At 41.1% G+C, this 19169-nt stretch overlaps 1 protein-coding gene across 1 annotated transcript in view; it reads right to left on the reverse strand.

Annotated features, from left to right (window-relative positions):
• The window catches only part of LOC144818575 (ovochymase-2-like), a 482736-nt gene that overhangs the window by 42945 nt on the left and 420622 nt on the right, over positions 1-19169 (reverse strand). The gene's annotated exons all lie outside the window — the stretch shown is intronic.

Genomic DNA, 19169 nt, shown 5'->3' on the forward strand with positions numbered 1-19169 from the left:
TCCTACAATGCTGAAACTCGGCGTGGGGCGCCCGATTAGTCTGTGAGATGGCGTCAGTACCGGACCGATGTGCGAATAGGCCGAAGGCAGCACAACGCGCCAAGATCCGGATGTCACCGTGGTGGTTTCATAGTTGAGAGGCACTTCATCTGCAGTGGGGCGCCGAGATCCGGATGGCACCGAGGTGATGTCTAGCAAGTTGCTGTACTGGTGTGGCCATCCTACAATGCTGATAGTCGGCGTGGGGCGCCCCGTTGGCCTGTGAGATGGCGTCAGTAGCGGTCCGATGTGCGAATGGGGCCAAAGGCAGCGCAACAATATATTCTGAATTGAAGACACCACAAGGCGCTGAGATGCCAAGTTCCAGATGGCACCGAGGTGGTGTCTTGCAAGTTGTGGCACTGGTGTGGCCATCCTACAATGGTAAAAGTCGGCGTGGGGCGCCCTGTTGGCCTGTGAGATGGTGTCAGTAGTGGACCGATGTGCGAATGGGGACAAAGGCAGCGCAACAATATTTTCTGACTGACACCACAAGGCGCTGAGATGCCAAGATCCGGATGGCACCGTGGTGATGTCTAGCAAGTTGCTGTACTGGTGTGGCCATCCTACAATGGTAAAAGTCGGCGTGAGGCGCCCTGTTGGCCTATGAGATGGTGTCAGTTGTAGACCGATGTGCGAATGGGGCCAAAGGCAGCGCAACAATATTTTCTACAATATTTTCGGAATAGAAGACACCACAAGGCGCTGAGATGCCAAGATCCGGATGGCACCGAGGTGGTGTCTAGCAAGTTGCCGCACTGGTGTGGCCATCCTACAATGCTGAAAGTCGGCGTGGGGCGCCCTGTTGGCCTGTGAGATGGTGTCAGTTGCGGACCGATGTGCGAATGGGGCCAAAGGCAGCGCAACAATATTTTCTGTATGGAAGATACCACTAGGCGTTGAGATGCCAAGATCCGGATGGCACCGAGGTGATGTCTAGCAAGTTGCTGTACTGGTGTGGTCATCCTACAATGCTGAAACTCGGCGTGGGGCGCCCCATTAGCCTGTGAGATGGCGTCAGTAGCGGACCGATGTGTGAATGGGGCAAAGGTACCGTAAGAATATTTTCTGAAGAGGAGACACTACAAGGGGCTGAGATTCGGTTACCACCGAGGTGATGTCTAGCAAGTTGCCGCACTGGTGTGGCCATCCTACAATACTGCTCTGAATAACGGCGTGGGGTGCCCGAAGGGGGGGGGGAGGCGGCGTGAACGGGCCTTCCCAGGTGGAGGCTCGTCTGCTGTAGTGGGGCGCCCCTTTACCGTTTCAGTTGCCATTCAGCTGAGTTTCGGCTGCTCTTGATGCTACAGCGACAGGCGGCTGCAACAGGACTCTCAAAATGGCGGCCTGTTCTTTGGATTTGGGCCTGGTCCACTAAAATGGCCCTGGGACACCTTAGAACTCGGACGCTCGATTTTTTTTTCCTTTCCTGTACATGCAAAAAAAGGTAAATGTCCGGTACGTTACACGCTTCATCTGCCACGATGAACTCTCCAGAGGAACCGAAAAAAAATATAGTTATGGTAACTATACCATGCATCGTCATATGGAGAGGTGGCACCAATTAATTATAGTGCTGCATAAAAGAGAGATTTGGAGGAGAACCCCTGACCTGCTAGTACATTCATCAAAGAAGTGGCACTGACAGCATCAGAGGCAAGGGAAACGGTCCCAAATATTTAGAAGAACTTTGGAAAGAGTAAAATGACATGTTTAGATTGTGGCAAATTAATTTCATGTGGACAGATGAGTGTTACTCTAATAAATACAGCATATGAACATCATCATAGTCGAGGGTTGGTAGAGACATTTTGACTATATCCTGGACCTGCCCGTCCTCGCCCAAAATGGCGCCGGAATAAATGGGACTCGTAACTCCTTGTTGTGTACTGGTTGCAGAACCTTGAAATCACGAGATACGTATGCAGTTTTGAAGCACATGGCGGGCGGGGACGAGAATTGATTGAATATTTCGACATCCCTATTGATATTAAGTTCTGATGTGTTATTGATTACTGTACTATTGAAAGTTCGAATTAACGTCACCCATGGTACTTGCCCGCAAATGTATATGTAGATAATTTTATTGTAACTGGCCCTGTCGTATTTTAATTATAAAATGTACGTCCACCGATTCCGTAACTGTTAGACACCTTAGTTCTTGCAACCTAATGGCCCGCCCGTTACGTTCCTCTACAGTGTAAATGTCTACTCATCATATACGATTACAGTTTGCTCCGTGGCCGGCCCACGTGGTTATAGGCTCGTATTTGTATAATGAAATTTTCACAATAAAGGTTTTTAAAAGAAAACATGGTAGTAGTATATACATTGGTAAAGTTTTTAATAATAGTCACTGTTTTAGAATCATTAAAAGGCAAGTGAAATAAAGCAGACCAATTACATGAAGGGTAAAAGGTATAATACGAAGGAACGCAGTAAAGATAAATGGTCAAGGGCTGTTGTGTTTTCTACTCCTGCAACATAAAGTGATCGATAAGAATCTCATATTCAGGCGTATCGGCGACTAAGACAGCAGGTCGACCCTCTTTTGCTCAACGGCTCCGTCATGGGACGAAGAAACGCTCTTTTTCTCGAAAAAAGAATATATTTTACTTGCAGGACAGTTGTAAATTTTCCGGGAAAGTACATTAGCCTGGAACATTATAACATATATTTAAGAAAAAATAATGTTCGGAAGTAATAAAAAGCGTAATTTTTAGGTCATATGACCAAGCCTTTCATCATTAGAATAAGAAAAGTAAAATGAACCAATGAAAAGTTTTATTAACAAGTCACATGACTTGTTATGCTTACGTTACGCGCTGCGCGCCCCGGATGACTTCCGGATGCGCTAACGCGGCGCGTCATATGACGCATTACGCGACAACGCTGGTCCAGAATATAGTCAAAATGTCTCCACCAACCAGCGGTCGGAACACAACCCCTTTCAGCAGGCTAAATAGTTCTGTTAAATGACAACAGAAGGGACAGGCAACAAGAACCATCAGTCAAAGAGGGAAGGGCTAGTTCTTCTCTACCGGGTTACATTGGGGCGCTACCGGAACTGATCGATTTGGTAGTCTACAGTGTTTCTGGATGTTTCAGACTGAAGCTGGGGTTAGCATGAGAGCAGCACCATTTCGTAGCTCCGTCGTGGCCATTCCGCAACCAATCATGGCAGCCGCTCTTTATCGTTATTTTGGGCGGGGTGGGTGGCGGAGCCGAGCTGTTTTGCAGCCATCATTGTGTGGAGTTCAGTTCATCTCACTAGTTTTGTATTTGTCATGAGGGGTTGTTCCTAATGTTTCTATTTTAGCGAGGTCAAAAAGAGATCCCATTAGTGGCCTACTGATTTTGCTCGATTCCTTTTCTTTTTTTTTTACACGATTTTTCGTTATCTGCAAAGACTAAACAGAGTATTGCGACTCTGTGTTTGTTTGTAAATAGAGAATGAACCAAAGAGAACCAATTCTAAAACAGTAAATACTTGGATAACAATCAATCAAATGGAGAGAGAAGCAGGCACGACGTATTACAACGGGGGCAAAGGCCTGCGTTAACTACTCTTCACTATGTGCAAAGAGAGAGTACTCCTAATAGAAATGAGGGGGGGGGCACCATTCAAAGCAGATCAGTGTGCATAAACACGAAAATGTTTTCACTTACCACGTACTTGACATTCGACAGCTTATGATATTTGCTATTAAAAAACCATTGAAATTCACTGAAAAAACCATAGGTTATAGACCATATATAGTTAGGAATTAGCATTTACAAAACCTTGAAAATTCACTGAAAAAACCATAGGTTATAGACCATATATAGTAAGGAATTAGCATTTAAAAAACCTTATTTTACTCACACAAAACCATTGAAATTCCATATATAGTTAGTTGCACTAACTATATATCGCGCACCCGCAATCCACTGCTGATCAATTCACATATTACATCATTCATGACATGGTCAGTGACATCACTGATGACATCACTGATGACATCTCAAATGACATCACTGATGACATCACTGATGACATCTCAAATGACATCACTGATGACATCACTGATGACATCTCAAATGACATCACTGATGACATCACTGATGACATCTCATTTGACATTACTGATCACATCACTGATGACATCATTCATGTGATAATACGATGAACCTCTTCAGGCTCTAATATAACCTTAGATACACTCAGTGTAAACAGACACTCATAGACTGTCACTCATCCATGGAGTTACTCAGACACTTAGTCAGTCATGCAAAGAATCAATCACACCTCCATTTCCTCAACTATACAGTTATACACACCTTACTTATTCAAACATATACTAAAACATATTTACTCACTTATACAATCCTGGATACAAGTTCACAATGATCCATACAGCCACTCACACATTCACTGGCTCTTATGCACAGTTATTTATATATGTCAACTCTCACATGTACTGTGTTTTACATATGTACTTACTTTGACATGTAGCACTGAGATATCCATTTACTCACCAATACACTCATGCACACAGTCAACCGCCCATACAGCTGTTTCCACATGCACTTTTGAACCCATACATCTAGTCAATCAACTGCTCACACATCTATGCAGAGAGTCATACACCTCCCAGCCACCCACACACACACTCAGTCTCCCATACAAATGCTTGGGCAACCAATCAATAACCCATACAGTTAATCATATAGCTAATGATCAACACATGCAGCAGTTTACAGAACAACAGACATAATGATGCACAAATTAAGACAGTTTAGTCACTAACCCATGCACTCAGTGAGACACATTTAATCAGTCACTCATACAGTCAGCCATGCCCCTACTAAATCCTTCATCAAGACACGTATACATCCACTCATTCTTCAATATGTAAGACATATTTTAACTTTACAGAATTATACAGTCACTGGATGTAGTCATCAGTGATGTCATTTGAGATGTCATCAGTGATGTCATCAGTGATGTCATTTGAGATGTCATCAGTGATGTCATCAGTGATGTCACTGACCATGTCATGAATGATGTAATATGTGACATGATCAGCAGTGGATTGCGGGTGCGCGATATATAGTTAGTGCAACTAACTATATATGGAATTTCAATGGTTTTGTGTGAGTAAAATAAGGTTTTTTAAATGCTAATTCCTAACTATATATGGTCTATAACCTATGGTTTTTTCAGTGAATTTTCAAGGTTTTGTAAATGCTAATTCCTAACTATATATGGTCTATAACCTATGTTTTTTTCAGTGAATATATATATATATATATTAAATAATAATGTGCTAATTTATGTTAGCTTAACTGTTGATGCCATTTTAATAGCATTTTTTCCCAATAACATTGAGAGGCCTATTTTCCAAGGTGAGCTGTTGTTTTGCACAAAATGTTTTTATCTTTTTGCTGCAGATGTTGCAATTTTCCAGAAGTCTTCTGTTAGTTAATTAATAGGCATTTGTTTTCTATTAAACAACTGATAGTGAGGTTCTCACTGGGAGGAAAGGAGACAAAAGGAAGGATGATTCATGGGAAGAACTGCCTGAACCACAGAATGTGGACAATGTATATTTTCAAGGATTAGAGTCTGTATCCCGTTGTGCACGTGAGAAGATGGAAAGGTTATCTATACCCAAGGATCATATGATATCCTATTGGACATTGTTAAAGAAGGAAAAACACATTACCATCTAGAATATTGTGTATTTATATTTGTGCGTTTTCCTAGAGTACAGGTGGCTTCTCTCACTCGCATTTGTTGGAGACTCTTCTCTGAGTTTCCTGAGATTAAAACTCTCTTCATGGGTGATTGCTTAGCTTATTTTCTGCTTAATTAAATGTCTCCTGATTTAAAGCTGTTAATACTTTCCAGCTTGATCTTAATTTTTAATTGATGTGTAAAGGCTATATGCAAATGCACTTATTCTCTCAGCAAAACTCTTTATTGGGTATGTGAACGGAAATCTTGATTCTATTCCAACCTAACTTTATTTAAATTAGGGAAATTCCTTTATGGAATATGCTTGCTGTATTATTTCAATTTCAACTGTAATCTTGACAAATATTGTATTTTTCCTTATATTGAAATATCACTTACTGGAACATAATAATTTCTAATGCTGAATTCTTAAAAGACTAATGAATTAATAATAATCTTAAAGAATTGAAAATAAAGCCTTTCAATTCACACAAGTGAATGTTTAATGTAGATGATCACTCCTTTTCACTGCTCCTTGTCGACGAACAAAGGTCCATACAACCAATGACGGGGGTTATTTAATGATTACACTTGAAGATTAAGATATAGAAAAGCCCTCTCCGTCAAAGGCAACAGTGGGCGGGTCGTCATCTTTCTTTACTTGACATCAGCAGCAGAGCTCTGTTCTGCAGACCTTAAGGCTACATTTGAATGTTGATTGAAGGTTTTTTTTTCAGAAAATTGACCCATGCCTGTCTTGTGGCGCGGGCTTCTGCCCTATTGCCCATATTGCCATCATTGACACCTATAACCGTTTTATGGTTTAACAGGCTTTATCTGAAGTTTATGAGGTTTCAGTGAGTGCATGCCCAACCCAAATGGGGCATGGCAGGACCTTCCAGTAACGTTATCCCCCTAACCACTTAACAGACCAGAACCTCCTCATGGGAGTCTGAGCTGGACCAAAGGAACCAACCCGACAGCTGAGTAATGCCACTTCAAACAATGCGTAAGCCTTGAAACCATCAAAGATAAGATACTTTTGAGCACAGAGCCGGTTTGAGGTGGACCCTGTGTTCTAAGGCGTGTTTTCATTTCTTCCATCACCAAGGGAACCCAAATCTGATATATATATATATATATATTCACTAAAAAAACCATAGGTTATAGACCATATATAGTTAGGAATTAGCATTTACAAAACCTTATTTTACTCACACAAAACCATTGAAATTCGCATATATAGTTAGTTGCACTAACTATATATCGCGCACCCGCAATCCACTGCTGATCATGTCACATATTACATCATTCATGACATGGTCAGTGACATCACTGATGACATCACTGATGACATCTCAAATGACATCACTGATGACAACATCCAGTGACTGTATGTTTCTGTAAAGTTAAAATATGTCTTATATATTGAAGAATGAGTGGATGTATAAGTGTCTGGATGAAGGATTTAGTAGGTGCATGACTGACTGTATGAGTGAGTGATTAAATGTGTCTCACTGAGTGCATGGGTTAGTGACTAAACTGTCTTAATTTGTGCATCATTATGTATGTTGTTCTGTAAACTGCTGCATGTGTTGATCAGTAGCTATATGAGTAACTATATGGGTTATTGATTGGTTGCCCAAGTATTTGTAGGGGAGACTGAGTGTGTGTGTGGGTGGCTGGGAGGTGTATGACTCTGTGCATAGATGTGTGAGCAGTTGATTCACTAGATGTATGGCTTCAAAAGTGCATGTGGAAACAGCTGTATGGGCGGTTGACTGTGTGCATGAGTGTATTGGTGAGTGAATGGATATCTCAGTGCTACATGTCAAAGTAAGTACATATGTAAAACACAGTACATGTGAGAGTTGACATATATAAATAACTGTGCATAAGAGCCAGTGAATGTGTGAGTGGCTGTATGGATCATTGTGAACTTGTATCAGGGATTGTATAAGAGAGTAAATATGTGTTAGTATATGTTTGAATAAGTAAGGTGTGTATAACTGTATAGTTGAGGAAATGGAGGTGTGATTGATTCTTTGCATGACTGACTAGGTGTGTGAGTAACTCAATGGATGAGTGACAGTCTGTGAGTGTCTGTTTACACTGAGTGTATCTAAGGTTATATTAGAGTCTGAAGAGGTTCATCGTATTATCACATGAATGATGTCATCAGTGATGTGATCAGTAATGTCATCAGTGATGTCATCAGTGATGTCATTTGAGATGTCATCAGTGATGTCTTCAGTGATGTCATTTGAGATGTCATCAGTGATGTCATCAGTGATGTCATTTGAGATGTCATCAGTGATGTCATCAGTGATGTCATTTGAGATGTCATCAGTGATGTCATCAGTGATGTCACTGACCATGTCATGAATGATGTAATATGTGACATGATCAGCAGTGGATTGCGGGTGCGCGATATATAGTTAGTGCAACTAACTATATCTGCGAATTTCAATGGTTTTGTGTGAGTAAAATAAGGTTTTGTAAATGCTAATTCCTAACTATATATGGTCTATAACCTATGGTTTTTTTTGTGAATTTTCAAGGTTTTGTAAATGCTAATTCCTAACTATATATGGTCTATAACCTATGTTTTTTTCAGTGAATATATATATATATATAACATTTCTATGGCAAAATGAAACCCCTCATTTTGTTCCTTTTCAAATTAAATGTATTAAGTGTTACCACTTTATTCCAATCAAGATGACTTCAGGTGTGCCATACTTTTGTCATAAGTAAGACTGTTAGCGTTCTAGTTGTTCTTTAGAACACTCTGGGACATTCTGTCATTGGGCTATAGTTGGGCTACATCTGGCTGATATTTGGGCTACATTTGGGCTCTTTTGTCTCTGGTGGCCATCTTGGGAGACTGCATATCAGAATTTTTTTAATGAAATATAAGAGGATTTGAGAAGTCACTCAAAATGTGCCCTAATTTTTCTTTCTTCAGCACTAATCATAATTTCTATGGCAAAATGAACCCCCTCATTTTGTTCCTTTGCAAATTAAATGTTTTAAGTGTTAACACTTTATTCCAATCAAGATGACTTCAGGTGTGCCATACTTTTGTCATAAGTAAGACTGTTAGCGCTCTAGTTGTTCTTTAGAACACTCTGGGACATTCTGTCACTGGGCTATAGTTGGGCTACATCTGGCTGATATTTGGGCTACATTTGTTTTTTTTTGTCTCTGGTGGCCATCTTTGGGCTACATTGGGCTACATTGGGCTACATTGGGCTACATTTGGGCTCTAACATATATATAGCCCAATGTAGCCCAATATATATTTTTCAAAGTTAATTTTCGTAAAAACCACTGGAGCATATATCTTGAGACATAGCAAAGGCACATCGGGCTACCAGTCCCTACAATTTTGCCAAGTTTTGTGGAAATCCATTCAGCCGTTCGAGCTAAAAGTGAGTCCAACCGCCCTATGGAAAACTCAATGTTAAAAACACGTTTTGGGACCCCCCTTTTTTCTCATCCCCCGCTTGACGAAACCCCCCCCAAACTTTTAATGGACGCTCAGAAACAAAATGTGCCATTTTCCTGAAAATTTCAGCCAATTCCGTCCATCAACGCCAAAGTTATTCAACATAGAATTTTCAGAAATCCCTATTCAAAAAAATCCTAACTATATATACCTACTGGCGACTGCCAGTAGGTAATATATATATATATATATATATATATATATATATATATATATATATATATTCACTGAAAAAACCATAGGTTAGAGACCATATATAGTTAGCTGGACATTTTATTGACATAAAGCCAATGAAATTCCATATATAGTTAGTTGCACTAACTATATATCGCGCACCCGCAATCCACTGCTGATGATGTCACATATTACATCATTCATGACATGGTCAGTGACATCACTGATGACATCACTGATGACATCTCAAATGACATCACTGATGACATCACTGATGACATCTCAAATGACATCACTGATGACATCATGACACACCAATACCAGTTACTACATACGCACTAACTGATTCCTACGTCTACACACACATTCACTTATTCACCCATACAATCACTCATACATACAGTCACTCATTATGACAACACTATCATATGCACTCATAAACCTATGCAGACACTCACACACTGCCACTCATCCATGGAGTTACTCACACACCTAGTCAGTCCTGTAAAGAATCAATCACACTTCCATTTCCTCATCTATACAGTTAAACACAGAACACCATACTTCAGTGACATCACTGATGACATCACTGATGACTTCTCAAATGACATCACTGATGACATCTCAAATGACATCACTGATGACATCATGACACACCAATACCAGTTACTACATACGCACTCACTGATTCCTACGTCTACACACACATTCACTCATTCACCCATACAATCACTCATACATACAGTCACTCATTATTACAACACTTTCATATGCACTCATACACCTAGTCAGTCCTGTGAAGAATCAATCACACTTCGATTTCCCTCATCTATACAGTTAAACACAGAACACCATACTTTTCACACATATACTAACACATACTTACTCTCTTATACAATCACTGATACAAGTACACATTGATATGCACAGTCACACACCTCCCAGCCAGCCACACACACACTCAGTCTTCCATACATCCACTCATTCTTCAATATGTAAAACATATTTAAACTTTACAAAAACACACAGACACTAGATGATGTCATCAGTGATGTCATTTGAGATGTCATCAGTGATGTCATTTGAGATGTCATCAGTGATGTCATCAGTGATGTCACTGACCATGTCATGAATGATGTAATATGTGACATCATCAGCATTGGATTGCGGGTGCGCGATATATAGTTAGTGCAACTAACTATATATGGAATTTCATTGGCTTTATGTCAATAAAATGTCCAGCTAACTATATATGGTCTCTAACCTATGGTTTTTTCAGTGAATTTTCAAGGTTTTGTAAATGCAAATTCCTAACTATATATGGTCTATAACCTATGGTTTTTTCAGTGAATACATATATAAACATATATAGTCTGCATATCTATATAAATATAAATGCATGCATACATATACATATATGCATACATATGCATGTTATTTACATGAACGTTTTAAAAACACTAATAAAAGCAAAGCTAAAAAGCCAACTCATTACAAACAGAATGGCTTTAACTTAAACGAGGGCGAGATCTATTGCATTTTCAATGCTTGTTTACTTTGGTTCTATCAAGAAGGCATTCAGATGTGTCACACATTTGCCATAAATTCTGAATGTTAGCACTCTAGTTGCTCATTAGATCACTGTAGTAAAGCTAGTGCTCACCAGGGAAGTCTGCTGCTAATCATGGTTTGCAGCCATTTTCCTGCATTTTTTATCCTGCAGACTTTCAGTCCGCATACCATTATCCCGCAAGGTCATTGACCTCGCATACCATTATCCCGCATTTTTTCAAAACGCATGTGCATTTATCGCGCATGCCTTTACAAAGAATTACGTTTTAAAGGCATGTATGGAAAATGCATTTGCGTTGTGAAAACCACGATGACGAGAGAGGTAAGTGGGTTTGTGTTAATTTTTTCATGGGTTAGTGATTGTGTAGTGTAGTGTAGTGTTGTGTAGTGTAGTGTTGTGTTAGTGTAGTGTAGAGTTGTGGTGGTTGTTTAGTGTAGGGTCATGCTGGGGGTAGTGTTTTAGGGTTTAGGGTTGTGTTGTAGTGTTTGCGTAGTGTAGGGTCATGCTGGGGGTAGTGTTTTAGGGTTTAGGGTAGTGTTGTAGTGTTTGCGTAGTGTAGGGTCATGCTGGGGGTAGTGTTTTAGGGTTTAGGGTTGTGTTGTAGTGTTTGCGTAGTGTAGGGTCATGCTGGGGCTAGTGTTTTAGGGTTTAGGGTAGTGTTGTAGTGTTTGCGTAGTGTAGGGTCATGCTGGGCGTAGTGTTTTAGGGTTTAGGATAGTGTTGTAGTGTTTGCGTAGTGTAGGGTCATGCTGGGGGTAGTGTTTTAGGGTTTTGGGTAGTGTTGTAGAGTTTGCGTAGTGTAGGGTCATGCTGGGGTGTAGTATTTTAGGGTTTAGGGTAGTGTTGTAGTGTTTGCGTAGTGTAGGGTCATGCTGGGGGTAGTGTTTTAGGGTTTTGGGTAGTGTTGTAGTGTTTGCGTAGTGTAGGGTCATGCTGGGGGTAGTGTTTTAGGGTTTTGGGTAGTGTTGTAGTGTTTGCGTAGTGTAGGGTCATGCTGGGGCGTAGTGTTTTAGGGTTTTGGGTAGTGTTGTAGTGTTTGCGTAGTGTAGAGTCATGCTGGGGTGTAGTGTTTTAGGGTTTTGGGTAGTGTTGTAGTGTTTGCGTAGTGTAGGGTCATGCTGGGGGTAGTGTTTTAGGGTTTTGGGTAGTGTTGTAGTGTTTGCGTAGTGTAGGGTCATGCTGGGGGTAGTGTTTTAGGGTTTTGGGTAGTGTTGTAGTGTTTGCGTAGTGTAGGGTCATGCTGGGGGGTAGTGTTTTAGGGTTTTGGGTAGTGTTGTAGTGTTTGCGTAGTGTAGGGTCATGCTGGGGGTAGTGTTTTAGGGTTTTGGGTAGTGTTGTAGTGTTTGCGTAGTGTAGGGTCATGCTGGGGGTAGTGTTTTAGGGTTTAGGGTAGTGTTGTAGTGTTTGCGTAGTGTAGGGTCATGCTGGGGGTAGTGTTTTAGGGTTTAGGGTAGTGTTGTAGTGTTTGCGTAGTGTAGGGTCATGCTGGGGGTAGTGTTTTAGGGTTTAGGGTAGTGTTGTAGTGTTTGCGTAGTGTAGGGTCATGCTGGGGGTAGTGTTTTAGGGTAGTGTTGTAGTGTTTGCGTAGTGTAGGGTCATGCTGGGGTGTAGTGTTTTAGGGTTTTGGGTAGTGTTGTAGTGTTTGCGTAGTGTAGGGTCATGCTGGGGGTAGTGTTTTAGGGTTTAGGGTAGTGTTGTAGTGTTTGCGTAGTGTAGGGTCATGCTGGGGTGTAGTGTTTTAGGGTTTTGGGTAGTGTTGTAGTGTTTGCGTAGTGTAGGGTCATGCTGGGGGTAGTGTTTTAGGGCTTAGGGTAGTGTTGTAGTGTTTGCGTAGTGTAGGGTCATGCTGGGGGTAGTGTTTTAGGGTTTAGGGTTGTGTTGTAGTGTTTTCGTAGTGTAGGGTCATGCTGGGGGTAGTGTTTTAGGGTTTAGGGTTGTGTTGTAGTGTTTGTGTAGTGTAGGGTCATGCTGGGGGTAGTGTTTTAGGGTTTAGGGTAGTGTTGTAGTGTTTGCGTAGTGTAGGGTCATGCTGGGGTGTAGTGTTTTAGGGTTTTGGGTTGTGTTGTAGTGTTTGCGTAGTGTAGGGTCATGCTGGGGGGAGTGTTTTAGGGTTTAGGGTAGTGTTGTAGTGTTTGTGTAGTGTAGGGTCATGCTGGGGGTAGTGTTTTAGGGTTTAGGGTAGTGTTGTACTGTTTGTGTAGTGTAGGGTCATGCTGGGGGTAGTGTTTTAGGGTTTAGGGTAGTTTAGTTGTTTAGTGTATGCTAAAGGCATATTCGTTCTAAAAGTTTTCGTTATTTTAATTTGCGGCCTAATAGTACATGCGGGATTTTTTTTGCGGACTGATGGTATGCGGGATTTCGTCATATATTCGCTAATCATACTTTCTATGGCAAAATGAACCCCCTCATTTTGTTCCTTTTTAAATTAAATGTTTTAAGAGTTACCACTTTATTCCAATCAAGATGGCTTCAGGTGTGCCATACCTTTGTAATAAGTAGGACTGTTAGCACTCTAGTTGTTCTTTAGAACACTCTGGGACATTCTGTCATTGGGCTATAGTTGGGCTACATCTGGCTGATATTTGGGCTACATTTGTTTTTTTTGTCTCTGGTGGCCATCTTTGGGCTACATTGGGCTACATTGGGCTACATTGGGCTACATTGGGCTACATTTGGGCTCCAACATATATATAGCCCAATGTAGCCCAATATATATTTTTCAAAGTTAATTTTCGTAAAAACCACTGGAGCCTATATCTTGAGACATAGCAAAGGCACATCGGGCTACCAGTCCCTACAATTTTGCCAAGTTTGGTGTAAATCCATTCAGCCGTTCAGGCTAAAAGTGAGGCCAACCGCCCTATGGAAAATTGCATGGGAAAAACACGTTTTGGGACCCCCCTTTTTTCTCGGCCCCCCCTTGACGAAACCCCCCCCAAATTTTCAGGGGCTGCTCAGAAACAAAATGTTCCATTTTCCTGAAAATTTCAGCCAATTCTGTCCCCAAACGCCAAAGTTATTCGACATAGAATTTTCAAAAATCCCATAGGAAAAAAATCCTAACTATATATACCTACTGGCTATCGCCAGTAGGTAATATATATATATATATATATATATATATATATATATATATATATATATATATATATATATATATATATATATATATATATATATAGATAGATATATATATATATATATATATTCACTGAAAAAACCATAGGTTTCACCCCAGTTATAGTTAGGAATTAGCATTTAAAAAACCTATTAAATTCACTGAAAAAACCATAGGTTTTACACCAGTTATAGTTAGCTGGAAATTTTACTCGCATAAAACCATTGAGTGATGTCACTGACCATGTCATGAGTGATGTAATATGTGACGTCATCAGCAGTGCATTGCACGCGCAAGTTATAGTGAGTCCAACTAACTATAACGTGGGAATTTCAATGGTTTTATGCGAGTAAAATTTCCAGCTAACTATAACTGGTGTAAAACCTATGTTTTTTTCAGTGAATTTAATAGGTTTTTTAAATGCTAATTCCTAACTATAACTGGGGTGAAACCTATGTTTTTTTCAGTGAATTTCATAGGTTTTTTAATAGCAAATATCTATAGGTAAGAAAGTAATAATTTTTATAATAAATTTTAAATAGTGTAAATATATATATATTTTTTTATTGTTTGCCCTGGTACGTGCCCCGGAGCACTCCCGGGGCGCGTACCGGTGAACGCACGGGTAAGCGCAATGTTACGGCGCGCCCCGGGGCGCGTACCGGGGAGCGTCCCGAGAGCGCTATTCCTGCGAACGAAAACAACATCATGACGTTTCGCGTAGTCGCGTGATGCGTCATATGACGCACTGCGTAAGCGCACCCGGAATCACGCGATCGCATACGATCGCGCAACGTCATGACGCGCTTACGCGACGTGCCCCGGTATGCTTTTACCACGCATACATTTACAACGAAATTCGTAGTAAATGCATGAATGGTAAAAGCATGGTTTTTTTTATGTTTAGAGAAGGTAAGTATGGGTATAGGGGTATATGTTTTGGGGTACTGAGGTATATGTTTTGGGGTGTTTGGGTATTTCAAGGGTTCAGATATAGTTTTGGGTTATGGGGTACAGGGGTAGTTTTAGGGATCAGGGATAGGTTTGGGTTTTGGGGTATAGGGGTATTTTTAGGGTTCAGGGGTAGGTTTGGGTTTTGGGGTACAGGGGTATTTTAAGGGTTCAGGGCTAGGTTTGGGTTTTGGGGTACAGGGGTATTTTTAGGGTTCAGGGCTAGGTTTGGGTTTTGGGGTACAGGCGTATTTTAGGGTTCAGGGGTAGATTTGGGTTTTGGGGTACAGGGTTATTTTTAGGGTTCAGGGCTAGGTTTGGGTTTTGAAGTACAGGGGTATTTTTAGGGTTCAGGGGTAGGTTTGGGTTTTGGGGTACAGGGGTATTTTAAGGGTTCAGGGCTAGGTTTGGGGGTACAGGGGTATTTATAGGGTTAAGATGGGTTAGTGTTTAAGGGTGTTGGGGTATTTTAAGGAGTAAGGGTGGGTTATGATTATGGGGTGCAGGGGTATTTAAAGGGAGCAGGGTGGGATTAGCACACGATATGAGACATGGAATTAAGGGCGGACCGTACCACACGCCCCCAGCGTTTGTCACGCCCCAGCACACGCCCACAGCACAACGCAGACACGCCCACAAGGGACTACTTTGCTGGCACGGTTCTTTTACCTTTTAAATGTATATGGTGGGTGTCTGCATAGCCTATGTCCTTCTGATGCAACTGCCCTTTCCAACGCTGTATTGGGTGTTGTGATTGATGCTGTGGTTCCTGAGATTACCCGCCTCAAAGGTTTGGGCTCTCTCTTTATTATATTAGTATAGATTTAACACGGTACCACAGCTCTTCATGCAGTGCTAATGGGGTGCCTGCTTCCCGCTTATTTGATCTACATTACACAGCATTCCACGTGCCCACTTCCTCTAAGCCAGGAGATCATTATGGAATGCTGTTGCCCTTGGTGTATCATTGCTTTACCATTCCTATATGGCCAACATGTTGGTTCTAAATGTGGAGGCCATGTTGAACTTTAAAACAATGAAAGACTGTTTACAATACGTTTGCAAGACAGACACCAGCTGCTATGTTTAGTTAGGATATGCTAGCTGTGTTTAGAAGGCCGCATACATTCTTTTTTTCTACTTTTATTCTTTTAATTCATCCTGCATATGTTGTTGAGTTTGTGTGTGTTTTATTACAGTTGTGTCAGAGAGCGAATGGAAGGATGAGTCAGGGGATCGATGAATGGATGCATAAGTGCAAAGATGACTGACAGAGTGCGCATAAGATTACTTGTCGAGAGTCTACACCCAGCAGTGACACAAAAGTCACTTTAATACTTAAGCTAGATCTATTGGCATTGCCAATGCTTCTTGTAAGTGAAACAACATTGAAAATGAAATATGAAGATTTCTTGTGTCAGATACAATGGAAGGAGTTTTCAACATTTAGGAACCCTACAAGTTTATTTCCCAAAAACGAATACATCTACACAAGTAATTAGAGCTCTTGAGTTGCAATAAGCTTCAAAATTGTATCTTTATTATACAATATTTGAATGATTTGGCATATGAACATTAACCATTAAAAACTGTTGATACATGCTATTCTTCTGGTATTCTTGGTCTGGAGCAGAGAGCTGTACTTCTGTTCTTCTTAATGTCATTGATTGTTGGCAGGCTTTCAGTGGTGGGTGGTAGGGGATGGTGGCAGGGAGGTGGGGAATGTAGGGAGGGGTTAGGAAATAAATAAAAGAGAAAACTTACCTGCTGGTCACTGTCGTCATTGCCCGCCGTAGCCTCTCCTCACAGGAACCAGGAATAGGGAGCACCTAGGCTTCCAGACTCCCCTAGCCAATCACGACGCTGCTGATATCAGTGTTTTGATTGGTTTGAGCACTGTCGTTCGCAGCTCAGAGAGGGAGTGGGAGCCTGGGCATGTTCTCTACCCAGGTTGTAATGCAGGCTGAATGGAGAACATGAAAAGTGCGCATGACGGTTTGGCTGGCCCAAGACGGCCGGCCAAACAGTCATGTGCACTTTAGGTGCAGCCTCAGCCACTCCTCCTCCCTGTGACGTGGGGGAGCCCAGCCCCGCCCCGCCTAACCTGGTGGCAACTGCAATACTAAAAATAAAATGATAATACCTACTGTTGTTATTAATTTTTTGTCCATTGCGCTGCTTTAAAGCAGTGGTCGACACTCTTCCGCCTTAGCGCAGGAGCCGGAACTACATGCTTTGTAGTTTGTGAAGCTATCCTTAGAGCGGAGGTGGGAAATTATAGGTATCTTCTTTGGGTTCACTTTGTCACTTCAGATTGATATTCAAAAGCACTTCATAGCTTCGCTGCTGAATCTCCTCAAGCCGAAATGTTTCTCTTCACAGCCCAGCTTTCAAAAAACCATTGAGAGTGGATTTTTCACCTTAGGACAAACCAATAATCATACAAAGTTTGATCTTTAGCACATTCTTCTTGGCTACTACCTCTCTACTTTAAAAAAAAAAAGGTGGTTTTTTTCACCTTGCGTCTTCCCCCATCCATACTTTTTGTTATTGATTGTGTTTTGTCGCTGCTATCTTTCCTGGTTCTGGGTTTGAAACTGGCTCCTAAATTGATGTTCTAGTACTTCAAGAAGAACTTAACAGTTATTGATCACGTACTGTTGACAAGAGCTTGGCTCCAAACCTCTATAAGAACTGTTGCCTCTTGACAGCAAAGATGGTAGTAGGGCATTTTGAGACATTATTGAAAGAGTACTGGGGCCACCGTGGTGTGCCGGCCCTCGTGTGAACATTTTTAGATATTTGACTCTGCCTACCCGCTACACTCTTGGTAAGCACTGTTATTTGGCACCCTTTCATACGCCGAAGAGAGGATTAGTGATAGGGTTACAGGTCCTCAGTGGTTTTGCCACAACGCCTAAGTGTGTCCTGCATGCTGTTTAGTTAAAAAAGGGAAGATTCATGATATGTGAGAGGACTACAAAGACTCTAAAAAAAGAGTAATAAAATCTGTATATTTCTGATGTAGATCTTCCCTGTTGGGGTCCCCGTCTATGTGGGAATGATACGTTATAGAATAAATTCTAGATCCGCTGGAATTCAAGCTAAAAAGCCACAAAAACACACGAGTTCCTGTAGCTGTCTTTGAAACAACCTGAATGGAAGCTGACTGCAGACATGCACACATGCAAACACAAAACTTTTTTCTGTCAGCGGGTGTGTCTTAATATATGCTTTAGCGCGACCCGCTCACCGATTTCCAGGAGCAAGATCGTTTACTCAAAGTTTCTCCGACTAACCATTTCTTACTCCTAGAAACTACTCACAGAAAATGCTTGGTGGATCAAGCCTTACTACTTGGGCATGACTCAGAATTAAGACAGGAATAAGGCACAATTACACCACAGAAAAACTTTGAGAATCAGGTCATGAGTTTGTATATGTATGATGCACTTCTTTAGCTTTGAACCTTGCATTTCTAACTCTTGGTGGTGGTGAAGGGACAGAGCAGTTAATCCGCCATTTCACTGTGCAAAATGAAAAAGGGCAATCAATGCTAAAATGGTGGGACACACCCCAACAAAAAGCAAAACCCATAGTATTTTGCTGACTCACAATAGTGTAACTAAAGGATATTCTCCGGTTTTCCCTGATCCTGAACTGTCCATTTCCCTAGAAAGCTTAAGAGAGCAAATTTACAGAGCACATGGCACCAGCCTGTTGTCTGCAAAACGAAGTTTGCAAACTATTCTTTCACACTGACAAGTGACAAGAAATTATCGTGAGAGCTTTATCTGACTGTGGAGCCATTTAGTGGGATCTCAATGGCTAGTTTATTTCTTAGACTATACAGTGCGTAAGTGCCCATTATTGTTGATACTATTTTAAAGATCTTGTGCTATGTGCATTTTATATCTGGAAGACGATAAAGATTTGTCAGTTAGTGAAAATGTGCAATTTTCTCACAAGCACACATTTGCCCACAGATCATTTTTCTCCAAATGCACTTTCTTTGGTAATCAGGTCCAGCACGTTCCACTATGAAGGCACTTTATAAAAATCCAAAACATAATATAACATGGGT

The sequence above is a fragment of the Lissotriton helveticus genome, chromosome 2_1 (genome assembly GCF_964261635.1).
Source record: "Lissotriton helveticus chromosome 2_1, aLisHel1.1, whole genome shotgun sequence".
In the NCBI taxonomy this organism is placed as follows: Eukaryota; Metazoa; Chordata; class Amphibia; order Caudata; family Salamandridae; genus Lissotriton; species Lissotriton helveticus.